At 35.6% G+C, this 17,557-nt stretch overlaps 1 protein-coding gene across 4 annotated transcripts in view; it reads right to left on the bottom strand.

Moving 5' to 3' along the window:
• The window catches only part of TET2 (tet methylcytosine dioxygenase 2), a 131,927-nt gene that overhangs the window by 97,517 nt on the left and 16,853 nt on the right, over positions 1-17,557 (bottom strand). For 2 of the 4 annotated variants that reach the window (XM_015138929.3, XM_015138928.3), the window contains exon 2: positions 9,170-9,282. The exons of the other annotated variants lie outside the window; for them this stretch is intronic. The gene's annotated coding sequence lies outside the window, so the exon portion shown is untranslated. The remainder of the gene's footprint in view (positions 1-9,169; positions 9,283-17,557) is intronic. 4 annotated transcript variants of the gene reach the window in all.

Raw genomic sequence — 17,557 nt, 5'->3', positions numbered from 1 at the left:
TGGGAGGCTGCAGTGGGTGGATCACCTGAGGTCAGGAGTTCGAGACCAGTCTGGCCAACATTGTGAAACCCTGTGTCTACTAAAAACACAAAATGAGCCAGGTGTGGTGGCACGTGCCTGTAATTCCAGCTATTCAGGAGGCTGAGGCAGGAGAATTGCTTAAACCCGGGAGGTGGAGGTTGCAGTGAGCCAAGATCGTGCCTCTGCAACCCAGCCTGGGCAACAGAGTGAGACTGCCTCCAAGAAAAAAAAGAAAAAAAAAAAAAGATAAAAGGGCAATATCAATTAGAATGTGAAATACTGTTTGTGACCATGGAGATCATGGAGAATATTTACATTTTAGAAAGATTTTTAAGTGTCACAAGATTCTAAATGCAGTAAATAAGCTCTGAAATAAACATAATTTTGCTTCCTAGTAAAACAAAAAAAGATAAAATTTAAAAGAACTCAATAATTGTAAAACACATTTGTATATATTTCATATATCTACAACATCAGAGAAGCACAGGCATGTAAGAATTTGTATTTTCCTCCATGTATTAATGATTAAGAATTTGGAATATGAGAAAGTATTTTTAGACCAGGAATGAATCAAATCACCATTTTAATGTTATCACTGAGCAAAGTAGAATTTGGCAAAAAGAAGCCACTGACTCTGTGTTTAAAGAAGCTTGTCTGAAAAGTCCTTCATGCCAAGTTGACTCAGGTTCATAGGCCATGAGAAATCAATACTGAAAGTCTTGTCATTGATTTTGGATGAGAAACTAAGTGAAGCCTGGAGCATCTAATTCCTTACACTTGGAGATGTGAAAGTGTCATTTCTATGATAGGTTAACAGCCAGCTGACCAGAAAGGCATAACTACTGCAACCTCCAAGAAAAAACCAGTGAAAGCAGGGAGACAGACAAATGAACAACCCTTAGCAGACACATTTTATTTCAGCCCAGTAGCTATTAAAAACCAGATACTCTGCATGCTAGAAAAACTTTCCTCTTGGGCAAGACAAGTAATACTGAAGAACCTAATAGTGGGATAAACTTAATCATGCCTCACTAGGAATGCAGCTGCTTTAGAGGATCTCACTGTAGATAGTCTTCCAGTGGGATGTCAATCTTCCCTCAAACATGTGCCACTGAAATGACTTAATACTCTAGGTTTATGCCAGGTCAGGGTACACAGGTCACCTAGAGCCATGAATGAAGTCATGCATTATCAAAAAGCATGTCAGAGGTGACACAAATCATCTAAGTGTAACAGCTGACTACAAATTACTTTCTATTATAAGCGCTCATTTCCCAAATGAAAAGGATATTTTTCATTTTTTGAGGATGGTGAAAAAAATCCTCACATAAAATTAAACAAGATTTTTTATCTTGAATACTTTGAGAAAAAGGATGGAGTCTGTCTGTAGGTACACGAATTTGCCTTGTAGCCTTTGCAGTATCATTGGCATTGAATGAAGGCAACTGAATTATGCTCATGGACTCTAAGGGATATCCCGATCACCTCCCCTACTTCTTTTAATGAAAGATTTGTGTTGATTCTTCATTGCAAACAAGGTTGTAGGTCAATTAAGAAGGAGACGAAGTTATTTTTCCTAACCCCAAATTGGAAAATGGAGGTCAAAAAGACAACTCAAAATGAAACACTATAGCACCCGATAAAAGAAAAGACATACTTTTATCACTGATATGGTTAGGCTTTATGTCCCCACCCAAATCTCATCTTGAATTATAATCCCCATAATCTCTATAATCCCCATGTGTCAAGGGAGAGACCAGGTGGAAGTAATTGGATCCTGGGGGCGGTTTCCCCCATGCTGTTCTCATCATAGTGAGTTCTCATGAAATCTGATGGTTTTATAAGTGTTTGGTAGTTGCTTCTGTGTTCATTTCTCCTTCCTGCCACCTTGTGAAGTCGACTTCTGCCATGACTGTAAGTTTCCTGAGACCTCCCCAGCCATGCTAAACTGTGTGTCAATTAAACCTCTTTCCTTTATAAATTAATCTCAGGCAGTACTTTATAGCAGTGTGAAAATGAACTGATACATTCAACTAGTTTTTTTTATTAACATTTTTTCAGATTGCCTACATTTTTTAACATTAATAAACTTTATAGTCAAATTGATTCACAGTAAAACAGTAGAAAGTTCCCATATACCCCTGTCCCCACAGACCCACAACCTTCCCCACTATCAACCTCCCATACCAGAGTGGTATATTTGTTACAACTGATAAACCTACATTGACGCATTTTGATACCCAAAGCCCATAGTTTACATTAGGGTTCACTATTGGTGGTTACATTCTAGGTTTCTGGACAAATGTACAATGACATGAATCTACCACTGTATTATTATATAGATCCATTTCACTGCTCTAAAAATTTGCCTATACATTCCTCCCTCCTCCTAAATCCTGGAAAACATTGCTCTTTTTACTGTCTCCATAATTTTGACTTTTCCAGAATGTCATGTGGTTGTAATCATACAGTATTTAGCCTTTTCGGATTAGCATCTTTCACTTTATAATATGCATTTAAGTTTCATCCATGTCTTTTTATGACTTGATAGCTCATTTCTTAGTGCTGAATAATACTCTTTCATCTGGAAGTACCATAGTTTATTTATCTACTCACATATTAAAAGATATCTTGATAGCATCCAAGTTTTGGCAATTATGTAATGCTGTTAACAATGTATGCAGGTTTTTATGTGGATATAAGTTTTGTTTTTGCTTTTTTTTGTTTTTTTTTGTTTTTGTTTTTGTTTTTTTTTGAGATGGCGTTCTGCTCTGTCACTCAGGCTGGAGTGCAGTGGCACGATCTCAGCTCACTGCAGCCTCCCCCTCCAGGGTTCAAGTGATTCTCCTGTCTCAGTCTCCCTAGTAGCTGAGATTACAGGCACACACTGCCATGCCCAGCTAATTTTTTGTATTTTTAGTAGAGATGGGGTTTCACCATGACGGCCAGGCTGGTCTTGTAACTCCTGATCTCAAATGATCCACCTGCCTCGGCCTCCCAAAGTGCTGCAATTACAGGCATGAGCTACCATGCCTGGCCAGGACATAAGTTTTCAAGTCCATACCATGGAGTGTTATTGCTGAATCATACGGTAACAGTATGTTTGTTTTGTAAGAAACTGCCAAATTGTCTTCCAAAGTGACTACACCGTTTTGAATTCTTACTAGCAATGAATGAAGGTTCCTGTTGCTCCACATTCTCACCAGCACTTGGTTTCATCAGTGTTCTGACTTTGGCCATTCTAACAGGTATATAGTGGTATCTCATTGTTGTTTTAATTTCCAATACCCTAATGACGTTTGATGTTTAACATCTTTTCATATGCTTACTTGACACTTGTGTATCTTCTTCGGTGAGGTGTCTATTCAGGTTTTTTGCTCATTTTTAAAGTTGGGTTGTTCATTTTCAAATTGTTGAGTTGTAAGAGTTGTTTGCACACTGTGGACAATAGTCCTTTATGAGAAGTATCTTTTGCAAATAATTTTTCCATCTGTAGCTTGTCTTCTCATTCTCTTAATACTGTCTTTCACAGAGCAGAAGTGGCTTGTCTTCTCATTATCTTAATATTGTCTTTCAAAGAGCAGAAGTTTTAAATTTTAGTTAAGTCCAGCTTATCAATCATTTCCTTCATGTATCGTGCCTTTGGAGCTGTATCTAAAAAATGTCACTGCCATACCAAAGTCATCTAGGTTTTTTCCTATGTTATCTTCTGGGAGTTTTACAGTTCTGCATTTTACATTAGGTCTATGATTCAAGTTAATTTTTGCAAAGGGTATAAGATCTGTGTTTATACTCATTTTGGATTTAAAAAAATTTTGTTGTTGTATGTGAATGAGTAGATTTTCTAGCATTATTTGTTGAAAGCCCATCTTTGCTCCATTGTATTGCCTTTCCTCCTTTGTCAAAGATCATTTGATTATATTTATATGGGTTTCTTTGGGCTCTTTATTCTATTCCATTGGTCTATTTGAATATTCTTTCACCAGTACCCACTACATTGATTATCTGAGCTTTCTAGTAAGCTTTCAAGTCAGGTAGTGTCAGTCCTCTGACTTTGTTGTTCTCCTTAAACACTGAGTTGGCTATTCTGCTCTTTTGCCTCTCCATATAAACTTTAGAATCCTTTTGTTGATATCCATAAAACATCATGCTGTGTTTTTTAATGGCATTGCACTAAATCTATAGATCAAGTTGGGAAGAACTGACATCTTGACAATGTTGAGCCTTCCTATCCATGAACACGTAACATCTCTTCATTCTTTAGTTCACTGGTATCTTTCAGTAGACTTTTGTAGTTTTCTTCATATAGATCATGTATCTATTTTGTTAGATTTATACAAAAGTATTTCATTACTTGGGGTACTAATGTAAATGGTAATGTGTTTTTAATTCAAATTACACTTGTTTATTGCTGGTATATAGGAAAGTGGTTGGCTTTCTTTATATTAAATTTGTATTCTGTAACCTTACAATAATCACTTACTAATTCCAGCTTTTTTTTTTTTTTCTAATCCTTCGGATGTTCTATATAAACAACTGACATCTGTGAACAAAGACAGTTTGATTTCTTCCTCCTGAATCTGTATGCTTTTCATTTTCTTTCCCTTGTCTTATTGCACTAGGTAGCACTTCCAGTAGGAGATAAAGTGGTAAGAGGAGACACCTTTATCTTGTTCTCGATCTCAGCAGGAAAGCTTTGAGTTTCTAAAAATTAAGTATGATGTAAGCTATAGGTTATTGTGTATTTTCTTTATGAAGATGGGAAATACTACCATATCCCTAATTTTATTTTCCTTACATGGATCTGAGTTTCTAGCCTATATCATTTTCTCTCTCTCTAAAGAACTTTAAACATTTTTTTCAAGGGTGTCCAAATTCAATTTGTTGAATTTCAACAAATTCCTGAAATTTTGTTTCTTTAAGACAGTCTTTATTTCTTAACTTCTGATGGATAATTTTGCAAGGTTCAGAATTGTAAACAGCTGGATTTTTCTTTCAACATCTTCAAAGTCTCACTCTACTCTCTTATTTGCATGGTTTATGAGGATATGTAAGATAAAATTCTTATTTTTGCTCCTCTATAGGTGTTTTTTCCTTCTGGATTCTTTCAATTTTTTTTTTAAATCTTTGATTTTCTAAAGTTTGAATATAATATGCCCATGTGCAGTTTTGGGGCATTTATCCTGCCTGGTGTTCTCTGAGCTTTCTGGAGAAGTAGTTTGGTGTCTGACATTAACTGGGGGAGATTTTCACACACTATTGCTTCAAATATTGCGTCTAATCCTTTCTTTTTCTAGTATGCCCATTACATGTACATTACACCTTTTGTAGTTCCCTTGCAATTCTTGAATATTCTGGGTTTTTTTTTTCCCCAGTCTCTTTTCTCTTTGCATTTTAGTTTTGAAGTTCCTATTATTATATCTTTAACTTCAAAGATTTTTTCTTCGGCTATGTTCAATCTACTTATGAGCCTATCAAAGGCATTTTTAATCATTTCTGTACACTATGCTTGATACTTGGCATTTCTCTTTGGTTCTTTCCTAAAATTTCCATCTCCATATTTACATTATTCATCTGTTCTTGTATGTCATTTTTTTTAAATCCCTCAGCATACTAACCATAGTTTTTAAAAAGTTTCTGGTCTGATAATTCCAATGTCACTGCCATATTTGATTCTGCTTCTGATGCTTATTCAGTGTCTTCGAACTGCATTTCCTGCCTCTTAGCATGCCTTATAATTTTTTGGTTGAATGACAGACATGATATACTCAGTAAAAGAAACTGCTGTAAATAGGCTTTTAGTAATATGATAGCAAAATGTGTGGGAAAGGGAAGCATTCTTTAGCCTTATGATTTGGTCTCACTCTGTGGTGAAACTACCCATGGACTATGAACTTCACCAGTGTTCTCAGTTCCCCTAGGCTCCCTAACATGGACAGGATGGTTTGAGTTGTCTACACTTACATATTTTCCTTCTCTATGTGGAAAGCTAAAAGGGGGCTGAACTTAGGTATTTCCCTTCCCTGTGGGAGGTTAGGCTCTTATAAAATCCCAAAAGTTTAGGCTCTGATAAAATAGTTTCACTTGAGGGCAGGCTTGAGTCCAACAAAATGCTCTGACATATTTCAAGATGGTTCCTTTTCTTCTCCCCTTAGGGAATTTTCTCCAGTATTCACTGTGAACACTCCTAGAGGTTAAAATCACAAAAATACAGGTCCTTCCATAACTGAGTCCTCCTGGAGTTTTTAACCCTCCGACTTGCCCACACTGAACAACTGCCCACACTGAGCAATTTTTCAGTTACGGTTCAAGTTTTCCTACCGGGCACTCGTTCCCACAAAAATTTTCCTTGTAGGTTTTTGCCCCAGTAAGTTGTGATTCTTTATATCTACCTGTCTGCTTCTCTAATATCTGATGCAGTTGTTTGCCCTATAATCTCATTTTTCTGACAGATCTAAGAAGAGTCGTTAATTTTCCAATTTATTCAGCTTTTTACTTGTTGTTAGGATGGAGTGGTGGCTTCTAAGCTCCTTACATGCCAGGTTGAAACCCAAAGTCTCAGTATTTTTTTTTTAAGTTTTTTGTTTTGTTTTGTTTCGTTTTTTACTTTAACCATATGTCATCCCAGAAAAATATTGATCTCCTATTCCAAATACATTTTAGGAAATAATAGTGGCAAGAAAATCTGTAAGCATAGTCTAGTTCTCGAAAAGGGTTGTTTTGCAATGTACAAATACATTTCTTTAGAAGAACACAATGATAAAATATCTTTTAAGATCTATCAAATAAGGGGTAGGCTTATGAAATTCACACATGTATTTGCTCTTTTCTAACTCTCTCTGATACCCCTAAAATTTTATTTATATATGAACAGTATAGCTATAGAACAAATTGAGGCTTTGGGTAGAAATATAATTAGCATACTAAGTTCATGTTTATAATTGTTTTGTTAATATATATGTTGATAGGGACTGCTATGGTTCTTTGAAGTCATTGCTACCTACTCTTTTAAGAAATATATACAACATTTTTGCATGCATATATTTCCTCACATATATCTACCTAAGTCAATATTTTATTAAATTGAAGTCTTCAAGAAGTCTCAAGATTTTTCTCAACCAATATTAATCTCCATTAGATTATAATCTTGTTTATATGTCACTTTTTTAACAGGAATCCTAAGAATATGAGCCTAATTTTATAAATGTTGTAATTTACCATGTAATAAATATTTGAATAAATGAGTTCTTTGTCTGCATTTGCTAAGTAGTAGAGAAAACAAATCAGCAAATCCCTTTTCTCCTCATGTCATCACCTTTGCATTCTTGTAGCAAATTACGTCATTTTCAAAACTAGAATTTCTTTATTTCCTTTACTGACTAAAATGACTCATTCTTATTTGCAGATTTTTAGTAAGATTGAGTCTTTTTTGTTTGTTTGAGACAGAGTCTCCCTCTTTTGCCCAGGCTGGAGTGCAGTGGTGCAATCTCAGCTCACTGCAACCTCCGCCTCCTGGGTTCAAGCCATTTTCCTGCCTCAGCCTCCCAAGTAGCTGGGAATACAGGTGCGCACCACCATGCCCAGCTAATTTTTTTTTTTTTTTTTTTTTTTTTGTATTTTCAGTAGAGACAGCGTTTCACCATACTGATTAGGCTGGTCTCAAACTCCTGAGCTCGTGATCTGCCCACCTCGGCCTCGCAAAGTGCTGCGATTACAGGCGTGAGCCACCACGCCTAACCAAGATTGAGTTTTTCTTAAAAGATTAGTCTACGAACTTATTTTGGTAACTGGCACACAGCGGATGGAAATTTTATGCACATTTTCCTCTTAGAAACTAAGGACAGGTAAATTTTTTATCCTTTGTGTTGGCATGCAGGAATAAATTTCCTCTTAAGAAGAAAATTTATATTGTTGAGAGGTCTGAGAAGCAGATACTTTTTCATATGTTCTATTCTCTAAAGGGATATTTAAAATTTGGTTTATAAAAATAAAACTAATTTGCTTTCTGCTCTGAAAAATAGTATCATTGTATAATAAGAGAGTAGCAGCACAGCCAACTTGGAAAATGCTGTTAACTGCCCATATCAATTTTATTACCAAAAGTATGTCATCTACTAGAATACTTATGATGAATACTCTTTCCTCACCGAAATATTTTTTTTAAGTTGAGTAAAGAGTTTATCAGTTAATCAGTTTCAAGTCTTAAGACCATTAGTATTCTCATTATATGACAAAATTACATATACTTTCTGTATTACATTACATGTACATTACAATACTTTCTGTATTACAGAAAGTATACAAACAATCTGCAAGAGAAACCTTGAATTCAACTTTCATAGTTCTGAAATGTTTCTCATAAACATACAGGCATTTGAATGGAACACTATTCTTTTTCATTGAAAAAAAAAAAAAAAAACAAGGTCACTTACAAAATGCAACGTTAACAAATACTGTTGACCTTAAACAATACAGGTTTGAACTGCATGGGCTGCTTATATGTGAATTTTCTTCCACTTCTGCCACCCCTGGAACAGCAAGACCAACCCATCCTTTTCCTCCTCTTCCTCAGCATACTCAAGATGAAAACAACAAAGGATGAAGACCTTTATGATTATCTACTTCCACTTAATAAATAGTAAATATATTTTCGTTACCTTATGATTTTCTTAATAATAGTTTCTTTTCTCTAGCTCAGTTTATTGTAAGAATATAGTACATAATACATATCATAGAAAATACATGTTAGTCAACTGTGTGTGTTATCAGCAGGGCTTCCAGTCAAGAGCAGGCTATTAGTAGTTAAGTTTATGGGTAGTCAAAAATTACATGTGGGTTTTTGACAGTGCAGGGGGTTGGTGCTCTTAACTTCCATGTTATTCAAGGGTCAACTGTATTTATTTAAGGTCCGTGATGCATTGCAAATAGACATACACGAACACACATGCATGTACACACACACACACATCTACTTTGCTGAGCTCAAAGTTCAGTGAAATTTCACAAAATTTTATCTTGCCCAGGTCCTTCATTTTATAGATGAAGAAACAGTAAGCTTTCTGCCCAGTATCACACAAAACACCAAGTATATAATCTAAAGACAACCATGACTTTTTGCTATACCAAATATATACCAATTCTATCTTACCTGTCCGAGAAATGCATGCTATGGACATATGAAGGTGATGATAAGTCTCGGAAGATTAGGAAATAGGCTTCCAGAGCAGATAAAGGCAGGCGTATGAAAATGAATAATGCAATCTGGAAGAAAGAGAATAGTCTGTTTCTGTAGGTTTACCCACAGCTATTTTAAAGTTGTTGCTTCACCTTCTTCACCATCCCAGGTACTGTATTGTTCATTTGACTGTAAATGGGCAATCATTACACAGGCAGCAGGGAACAGCATCCTTTATAAAGAGGCAGTTGTAGCTCAAGAGTTGCATCTTGGTAGCACCAATATAGAATTTAAGGATTACAGAAGTAAGTTACACTGCTGGTTCGAAGAAAACTGTTTTAACCTCTAATTTTTTGTCTTATTCTAATCTTCCTGTCATTTTTTAAAGAACAAAAGATGAATGAGGAACTACTGGCTTGTGTTATCTTATTTGGTTATATGATTACATATTATTTCGATCAATAACATATATTAAAACTCATTAATCAATGCTTCTCTAATTTCAGAAAGTTCCCTATACTTGGAAACAAAATAAAGAACTACTGTAACAATTTGCACTTCATTTTCTTAGCATGGAGTAGAGCATTAATCAATATCATTTTTTCATGCCACTAAATCTTTGGAATGAGAATTCTTTAATAGTACTGGTCTACATCCACTAAATAAACATTACAGGCTTATAATGTGCCACGCACTGTGCTAGACACTGGGGATAACACTTTGAATAAAACAGAAATGGAACTCCCATCATGGAGCTCAGAAATAACATTGAAATTCTCCTGGATTTTGAGCCAGCAATAACAGCAGGAAGAAAACTGAGCTCAAAACACTCTGAATTTATTTCCGCCATTTAAAAAAATGAATGAAGAAGGTATTTCAAACCCAGAAAAGATATTTTCTCATCATGATAGCAGATGTTAAAGATATCGGAAACAGTGCAATTTCTCCTAGTGCAGAAAGAGGAGGAAGTTAGTAGACACACAACTGAAATAAAGGAAGCAGAAGGAAGAACACAGGCAGTGCTCATCTTGCAGGAGGCTTGCACACCCTAAGTCTATTTATAAATCAGTTATTCAAAACTAACAAGTAGTGTAGCACATCATGTTTATATTTTGAAGTAGCCACAACAGGTTTGTAAACACACAATGTAATTGAAACACTAGCATCAAAAAAGAGTAGTTGCCAATATAAATGGTATTTTAGTGACCAGTGTTTCCTTGGCTCCAGAAGCTCCTGGAAGATTGTCTCAGCTATACCTCATGGATCCAAAAGCCTAATTTTACCTATAAATAATCAATGGATATTTTATCTATCTTCAATTTCCAATGAGGAGAAATCAGTAAAGACAAGACAACACTGGCAGCCTTAAAGAAAAAAGCAGTAAAAATAAGATTATTTCATTATCATTTTTTAAAAGAGATGGGTTCTCACTGTGTTGACCAGGCTAGAGTGCAGTAGCTATTCACAGGCACAATCATTGTGCACTACAGCCCCAAACTTTGAGGATCAGACAATCTTCCTGCCTCAGCCTTCCGAGTAGCTGGGACTACAGTCATTGCCATTTTAGAAACCATTTTCATTCACTCTAACTTTCCACAAATATTTATTGAGTGCCCACCATGTGCTAGCCACTGTTTGGTATGCTGACGCTACATGTCAGTGACCCAAACAATGTTCCTCATTTCATAGTACTCACATCTACTGGGGACAGCAGACAATAAAAATGTCTTAAGAAAAGCAGAAACATTTTGCCAAGGGTTGATAAACTATGCAATTCCCATCAAAATACCACCATCATTCTTCATAGAATTGGAAAAACAATTCTAAAATTCATATGAAAACAAAAAAGAACCCACATAGCCAAAGCGAAACTAAGCACAAAGAACAAATTGGGTGGAATCACCTTACCTGGCTTTGTACTAGAAGGCCATAGTCACCAAAACAGCATGGTACTGGTATAAAAATAGGTACATAGACCAATGGAACAGGACAGAGAACCAAGAAAGAAACCCATAAAATTACAGCCAACTGATCTTTGACAAAGCAAACAAAAACATAAATTAATGGGGAAAGGACACCCTATTCAACAAATGGTGCTGGGATAGCTGGTAAGCCACATGTAGAAGAATGAAACTAGATCCTCATCTCTCACCTTATATAAAAATCAACTCAAGATGGATCAAAAACGTAAATCTATGACCTGAAACTATAAAAATTCTAGAAGATAACATCAGAAAAACCCTTCTAGACATTGGCTTAGGCAAAGACTTCATGACAAAGAACCCAAAAGCAAATGCAACAAAAACAAAGATAAATAGGTGAGCCTTAATTAAACAAAAGAGCCTCTGCACAGCAATAGGAACAGTCAGCAGAGTAAACAGACAACCCGCAGAGTGGGAGAAAATCTTCACCATCTACACATCTGGCAAAGGACTAATATCCAGAATCTACAAGGAACTCCAACAAATTAGCAAGAAAAAAACAAACAATCCTATCAAAAAGTGGGATAAGGACATGAATAGACAATTCTGAAAAGAAGACATACAAATGACCAACAAACATATTGAAAAAAAATGCTCAATATCACAAATGATCAGGGAAATACAAATCAAAACCACAATGCGATACTTTATTCCTGCAAGAATGGCCATAATTAAAAAATCAAAAAACAGTAGATGTTGGCATAGATTTGGTGAAGAGAGAACACTTCTACACTGCTGGTGGGAATGTAAACTAGTACAGCCACTATGGAAAACAGTGTGGAGATTCCTTAAAGAACTAAAAGTACAACTACCATTTGATCCAGCAATCCCACTACTGGGTATCTACCCAGAGGAAAAAAGTCATTATATGAAAAAGATACTTTCACACACATGGTTATAGCAGCACCATTCACAACTGCAAAAATATGGAACCAACCCAGATGCTCGTCAATCTGTGAGTAGATGAAGAAACTGTGGTATATTTATATGATGGAATACTACTCAGCCATAAAAATGAATGAATTAATGGCATTTGCAATGACCTGGATAAGATTGGAGACTATTATTCTAAGTGAAGGAACTCAGGAATAGAAAATCAAACATCGTATGTTCTCACTCATAAGTGGGAGCTAAGCTATGAGGATGCAAAGGCATAAGAATGACACAATAGACTCTGGGGACTCAGGGGAAAAGGGTGGGAAGGGGGTGAGGAATAAAAGACTACAAGTAGGGTGAAGTGTATACTGCTCAGGTGATAGGTGCACCAAGATCTCACAAATCACCACTAAAGAACTTACCCATGTAACCAAACACCACCTATTCCCCAATAACCTATGGAAATAAAAAAATAAAATTAAAAAAAGAGAGAGAGAAAATAAGGCAAGGTCAAGAGTGATAGTTCTGTTAGACAGAATGGTTAGGGAATTTATCTCTGAAAAAGTAACACTCAAGGAGATTTTAGAAGGAAAGATAGAAGCAATACCTGTGGCTCTCTGAAGGAAGGGTGCTCCAAGAGGAGGGAACAGCAAGTGTAAAGGCCTAGAGGAAAAAGGATGCTCTTCTTGTTGACAGGACAGCAAGAAAACCAAGGAAATTAGAATAGAATGAGGGACAGTAGTGGCAAGAAATGGAATCAGAAACACAAATAGCAGCCAAGGACTGGTGGGTCATGAAAAGGGCTTTGGCTTATATTCTGAGTGAAACAGAGACCCATTAATGGTTTTAAGCAGAGGAGAGGCATGACCTGACTTAATTTTTAAATGATCACTTGAATTTTTGTTTGGGTAAAAACCCACAGTGAGGTAAGAAGGGGGAGCAAAGCTAGAAACAGGGAAACCCACGACAGGGAAACTGCACTTTTCAAAGTAACACATGAAGGTGGTTTGAACAGAGATGGAAATTGGTGAAATGGTGTGAAGTAGTCAGATCCTGACTATACAGGTAGAGTCAACAGAACGTGTTGGAGGATTGGTTATTCCTTTTCTCTCTGTTGTTTCTAGTGTTTCCTTCATTCCTTAAAGCTAGGCAAGATTATGTCCTTTTGGGTTTCACATTTATTTTTAAAGATTGCTAAGCAGTGGAAAATGATGACATTTAAGTTTTATCTCTTTTCTATTACCTATTATTGAACAGCAAGATAGGTAACAGATATGAAGACTAGCAAAGTATCTTCAAGGGCCCAGAAATGAAAATAGTTACACCTTAGATCTGTACAGGATGAACCTCTACTGCTAGGACTATTAGCACAGTCGACTCTGCCTGGGCACTATAATACTAAAGCATTATATGGGAATATTGAGGGCTTAATAAACAACCACACACACCAAGTTCTGAAAATTAGTCAATCATGAACTCCAGCACTATTATTTTTAAAAGGGGAGCAAATAAAGTACAGTGAAACTATTATATACATATTTTGTATTTGTACATATACATGTATATAGATATACATGTGTATATACATATATACACATACTACATATATTACATGTACATATACTACATATACTACATGTATACGTAGCATATGTGTACACCTATATACACGTACGTATACGTGTACACATATATGCACTTTTCTTAATTTTAGTTGTATTGTTTTCAGATATAGTTAGGTAAAATTTAATTTTCTTTGTTTGCCTAATTTTCCCACAAAATTTAATACATTTTATAGGATTTCAGCCACAAAATAGGCTACCATTAAAAAGAAACAATCAGAGAATAGAAAATTGACTTTTTGGGAATTAAATTTCAACTAACAAAAATATCAAAAGTTGAGAAAATAAAATATTCAGAGATAAACAGATTAAAAATATGTGAGGGAACTTAATAAATAAGAAAAATCAGTTCACAAGTTCCAATGCACCATTAACATGAGTTTCATAAAGATAGGGAGAAAAAAAGAAGAAATGATCAAAGGTACAATGGAAGAAAAGTACCTAAAGCTAAATAAAGACAGTTGTTTCCAGATTGTACAGAATCATGAAGTCCTGAGAAGAATACATTTTAACAGAGCCATATCTGGAGAAATTTCAGAAGTGAAAAGATAAAGATCCTAATAAACGTGTGAATAGGGAAAAAAGTTATCTAAGAAAGACAGAATCAGATTGGCATCAGATATCTATCTCATAAGCAATACTAGATGAAAGGTAACAATGTACCAATGTTTCCCAAGTTCTGAGAGAAAATTACTTTGAACTTACGGTTCTAATCACAATAATTTATGAATGCACTATGAGGAAAAATAAAAGGTATTTTGAACATGTAAGGACTCAGCACAATATTTGTAAAAACCTTTTTTTTTAAAGAAGAAAAACAGTAGTAAAAAGAAAAATAATAATCAAATACAAAGACATGAGACTAAAGCAATAATAGACATAGCCGGGAGAAAAATGAGAAGAAACTCTAAATTAGAACAGAAAAATCAGACTTCAAGAAGAAAGTGTATTTCATTCATCAAATGGTATAATTAAGAAATCTGAAACAATCATTGTGATATGATGAAAATGTTTCTTCTGTCAACAAGAACAAAAAATGCAATTAAAAATTTCAAGAAAACTGGAATGCTTACAGGAAAATCTAAGTCCAAATGTGAAAGAAACAAAAATGTGGCAAAATTTTGAGGAACTGAAAGAATTTAGCAAAAGGGAATCCATTTTACCCTAATGCTTAAAGTAGCATCCTTAGAACAAGCTAAGTTTTAGTGTCACAGGATCAGTTTTTCCTTTTCTACATGTTCAACCATACTGCTTGGTGTTACAGTGAATTTTATGTATTACAATCATGACATTGTAAATGATGGGTTTTCTTCTTCAATTAGCACTGAGAAATGAAGCACAAGAGAATTAACTATAGATGCAAACCAGAATATAAATATTATAAATTTAGCAATAGGAAGTAATGATATGGAATACAGGAGTTCACAGAAGGCAAGAAAAGTAGCTGGAATTGAAGAATATTAACTTTCACATCTTACATAGTGGAGACTCAGAAAGGTATGGTCTGACACTGATAAATAATTTTTTAAAGCAAATGCATTATTGTGGGTAAGAATAATAAAGGCATACTTATGACTGTAGTATTTAAAATAGTTTTTTTTTGTTTGTTCGTTAGCATGATCCTATGTATTTTGAAAAGTTACTGTGGAAACTAAGCAACCAATCAAACATTTCATTTAGTGTTCTGTATTTCCCTAAGTGCAAACTTAGAAAGGTACTCAAGAGTCTCCCAACTTATACATGGCAATAATCAGTAAGTGTTATTGAGGGTCTGCTATTCATTTGCTTGCACGATAATTATTGTGGGAAATTCAATAGATATACAAGATGTGATCCTAGATCTCAAAGAAACTTCAATCTCAATGAAAGCTAACAGTTTCTGACATATAAATAATGTATTTTTAAACCATTAACTATTTTAAGAGACACTCAAAAACATCTTTCACATGGGCCCAAAATTCCGTGACACTGCCATGTAAGGAATTTCCATTCTCACAGGAAGCTCCTGATTAGCACACCAAGACAATTATCTTTTTTTTTTTTTTTGAGAGGGAGTCTCCCTCTGTTACCCAGGCTGGAGTGCAATGGCATGATCTCAGCTCACTGCAACCTCTGCCTCCTGGGTTCAAGTGATTCTCGTGCCTCAGTCTCCTGAGTGGCTGGGATTTCAGGCACCCGCCATCACACCTGGCTAATTTTTGTATTTTTTAGTAGAGACGGGGTTTCGCTATGTTGGCCAGGTTGGTTTCAAACTCCTGACCTCAGGTGATCTGCCCGCCTCAGCCTCCCAAAGTGCTGGAATTACAGGTGTGAGTCACCACACCCGGCCGACTATCATCTATCTTTAAGCAAGGTATGCCAAAATTTTGTCTCTTCTTTCTAAAAATATGATATAAAATAGGGGAAAAACCAGTAATATCTACAGACCTTAGTACTTTCTAAATAATGCCTGCTATCGTTTAATATTTCTATGGACAAACTTGTATCCTTTCATTGTATCTAATAAAGACAATAAAGGATGATGGTGAAAGGATGGTACTATGAGCTCATAATTTATATCTTGATTGAAACAATAAAAGGGATGGAAGTAATCCTTCATCTCTCCCCCGTGAGCCAATCTTCAGAGGCTGTGCTGTTACACTTGTGCAATCTCCCTGTCAGGTCCCAATACTGAGAAAGCTATGCCAACTCTAGCACCTGTTCAGGCAACTGGGAACTCACACCTTTTGAGCAGAGGCTAGAAGCATCCTGGGAAATTCCTCAACTGACCGGTCTATGAGTCCTATTAATTTTCATCTCATTATGCTTTAAAAAAAAAATCAAAGTATTGATTATTTCCTATGAGCCTCTATATTCCAGAAGGGTAAAGACAATGGCTTTCTTCTTGCCTGATACACAGTTGCTCAACACATGCTTGAAGAGTAAACAAATATTCGTTCAATCACTACAATTTTGCCAAGTAACATGCTGGCTGTTTTATTTATGTTACTTCATCTGATCCTCTCAGTAATCCAAGAGATAAGAATTATTAGTTGTTCTCATTTTACAGGTGGAGAAAGTCAGGATTCTAAACTAGATCTTCCTATTGCATGATCTCACTTACATGTAGAATCTAAAGAAGTCAAACTCATACAAGCAGGGAGTAACATAGTGGTTGCCATGGGCTGGGTAGTAGGGGAAATAGGTTGGTCAAAGGGTACACAGCTTCAGTTATACCAGACGAATATTTAATATATTCTGGAGATCTAATGTACATCATAGTGATTACAGTTACTACTGTTTGGTATCCTTGACTACATTTGAGTAGCTCTTAAGTGTTCTCACCATAAATACAAAAAAATGACTGAGAGGTGATGGACATGTGAATTAGCTTGATTGTAAAATCACTTCACAATGTATATGTATATTAAAACATCACATTGTATCCCTTAAATATGTACAGTTTTGTCCACTGTTTACTTGTCAATTATACCTCAATAAAGCTGGAACACACACATATACACTCTTGAATCTTTCTAGCTCCAAACACCAGGCTATTTGTTGGCATACAACTGTTTAAGAGTTGATTTACATTGATTATGAACAAAGAGACAATGGAGATTTACAAATAGGGAGATGCCACAGATAATTCAAAATTTATAGAGAAGTTATTTAACCCCATGTCTTGGTTTCTTCCTTAGTAAAGTGGGGAGAGAAATAGCACCAACAAAAATATAGATGATGTAAGAATTAGATAATCTCTGGAAAGTGTTTAGCATGGTACTTAACCCAACATAAGAACTTAATCAATAGTAGCTATTATTAGAAATATACGGCCGGGCGCGGTGGCTCAAGCCTGTAATCCCAGCACTTTGGGAGGCCGAGACGGGTGGATCACGAGG

The sequence above is a fragment of the Macaca mulatta genome, chromosome 5, assembly GCF_049350105.2.
Source record: "Macaca mulatta isolate MMU2019108-1 chromosome 5, T2T-MMU8v2.0, whole genome shotgun sequence".
NCBI classification, from domain to species: Eukaryota; Metazoa; Chordata; class Mammalia; order Primates; family Cercopithecidae; genus Macaca; species Macaca mulatta.
This window is presented reverse-complemented; position numbering and strand designations above follow the sequence as displayed.